Source organism: Lupinus angustifolius, chromosome LG06 (genome assembly GCF_001865875.1).
Source record: "Lupinus angustifolius cultivar Tanjil chromosome LG06, LupAngTanjil_v1.0, whole genome shotgun sequence".
NCBI lineage: Eukaryota > Viridiplantae > Streptophyta > Magnoliopsida > Fabales > Fabaceae > Lupinus > Lupinus angustifolius.
This window is the reverse complement of record NC_032014.1, coordinates 9,422,202-9,425,094: the sequence shown is the minus strand read 5'-3', so window position 1 is coordinate 9,425,094 and position 2,893 is coordinate 9,422,202.

The following is a 2,893-nucleotide window of genomic DNA, read 5'->3' as shown; positions in this document are numbered from 1 at the left end:
AAAAAGAGCAGAAATGGCAGATAACAATGAGTCCATGGCAGAAAACCAAGGAAGCATAGGAGGTTTTGTCAATTTCAATCCCAGAAACATGATAAAAATCGGGAGACCTTCTGGCTCTCAAATGCCAGTTGAAATGAAAACAGGGTTGGTACAGCTTATTTACGCAAACCCCTTTGCTGGATTAGACCATGAGGATCCGTACAACCACCTCACAAAATTTTATGAGTTGGTCGATACCGCTGGGATCTCTGAGTCTAAAGAAGAAACAATCTTTCTAAGGATTTTTCTGTTAACTTTAATCAGAAAAGCTAAAGAATGGTTCCTTGATCTCTCGCAGCATATGCAAAACAACTAGAATACGGTGGAGGAAAAATTTATGTCAAGATATTTCCCGCAAGGGAAATTCATGGATTTAAAGACTGCAATCTCCACTTTTATTCAACCATCTGGGGAAAGCCTATGCGAAGCATGGGATCGATTTAAGTCTATGCTCAAGAAGTGCCTGAACCATGGATTTGATGTGCAAACTCATATTCATATTTTTATTAATGGACTTCAGCAGTAGCATAAGTGGATACTAAATACTACAGCAGGCAGACAATTGATGGCTAAACCTCTGTAAGAAGCCATTGATATTATTAAATCCATGGCTTTAAATGATAAAAAAAGTCATCATCAGCGAAGGCCACCACCTAGACAAGGTGGAATGCTTGAACTAAACCCAGCTGATGTTGTTCTGGCCCAACACAAATTGCTTGAACAATAGTTAGAAGAGGTAACCCAAAAGCTTAATGATCTACCAAAACAATTGTGGGAAACCTCAAAGAAGCAAATTTTTAGATGTGACAACTGTAGTGAGGACCATAATGTCAATGTCTGCCAAAATGAGGAGGTAAATTTTGTTGGGAATCCGAATCCTCCAAGGAAAAACTTTTAAGGAATTTACCATAACGGGGGTAATAATCAATTTCAAAAGAATCAGCCTTGGAGACAAGACATGCCTCAAAGACAAAACTTTTATCCTCGAAACAATCAATATCAGCATCCTACTCAGGACAAAAGCATAAAACTGTAGGATACTCTAAACTAGTTTATGCAGATGACCATGGCTAATTAGAAAAACACTAATGCTTCTCTTATGAATATGTAAATTCAGATTGGCCAGCTGGCCAAACAAATAGCTGATAATGAAAAATCAATATTTTCAGGTAACACAGAAATAAATCCTAGAGAACATAGCGATGCAATCCTGAGAAGTGAATCCGGACCATCGGGGCAGTAGAAGTGTTGATCAATGTCAAGCTAATGACATTAAATAAGCGCTTGCTGGGAGGCAACCTAGTATATTTTGAGATAAAATATTATTATAATTCCCTTTTCTACATTTTATCCTTTTTCTAAATTTTGTGTTCAAAGGTAAAACTATATTTTTAGGGATCAAAAATTGGAAAATAATCTTTTGAATAAGAGAAAAAAATTTATTTTCAAAAATGGGGTATTGGGCCAATTATGCAAAATTCAGAAATAAAAAAGGGGCCCAAAATATAGTTAAAGTCTTGGTCAAAACGCATTACTCGGTCAAGCCTGGACCTCTGATCCATCGCCCATCGGGGAGTACCATGCGCTCAGCGTGGGGGACCATGTGCTCAGCGCAGGTCTGACTAGGCCAGCTCCTTGGAACCAAAAATTCCTTAAAAAAATGAGTTTTTCTTCAATTTTTGACCGAAATTCTTGACCAAGGACTTCCAAATCCTATATAAACACTCATTCTTGAAACATAAGCATCAAGAAAAAATTTCACCTTAAGTCAAGCTCTTTCTCTCAACAAAAAAAAATTCAAATTCTCTCTTCAATTTCATCATGAATTTTCGAAGTTCATCAAGGAGAGGAAAGGAAGTCTCAAGGGAGAGTAACAACTCCAAATTTGTCTCCAATGATGCTAAAGAAAAGTTCAAAGAAATCACACTCGAAAATGTTATAACTTTGGAAAGAATTGTTAACTAAAGTGATGATGACTTTGGAGGTTTTCTTTTCATCATAGAAAATTATGGGTGGAAAAAAATTGCTCAACCAAAGAAAATGTTTTCTTTGGATGTAGTCAAACACATACTTTAAATTAAGCTTTAATTGAGCAAAATGAGATGTATGCTAAACTTTTGTGAAAAAGTCTCATAATGTCATAACTTGAAGAAAAAAATTGCAAATTGAAAATCAATTTTATGTAACAAACATGGAAGCCAACAAGTGATGATCATGACTTGTGCGATTTTCAAATGAAGCTCAAAGCATCCTCTTTGGGTGAAGAAGAAAGTCATGAAGTAGAGTATGTTAGGAAAAGTCTATGTTTGGAGGACTTGGAGCTCAACATATTTGGGCCTATTTTCAAATTTTGTATAACTCAACAAACCCAAATATGGGCAAGCTTCATACTCTCCAACATATGGACTTCCTTACATGTTTCGGATATCCCTCTTCCTAAAGCAAATCTAATTAGATCCATCTATGATGAAGACTCTATTGATATTGCTGCAGTAATCTCAGATGCTATTTGGGATTGCATCAACAAAGGTATCCCTTCAATTATTCTTCCATCTTTTATCATTGACTTATGCAAAATTCAAAATGTGCCGGAACCTTACAACAAAATGATGGCCCTCAAAACCGAAATCAACGATGCTTTTGTCACCAAACATTACAAAGAAAAATCCCTTTCCCAAGCTCAATCCGAGCTTAAAAATAAATTTGGTGACCTAAACCCAAAGCAACCTAGTGAAATTGGGAGGACCATGAGTTCTAAGGTAGATGCCATAATGAAGGAACAACAAATGCAAAATTCACAACAAAAGGCAATCTACCGTGGGATTAAAGGCATCTACAAAAGTTTGTATAGTAT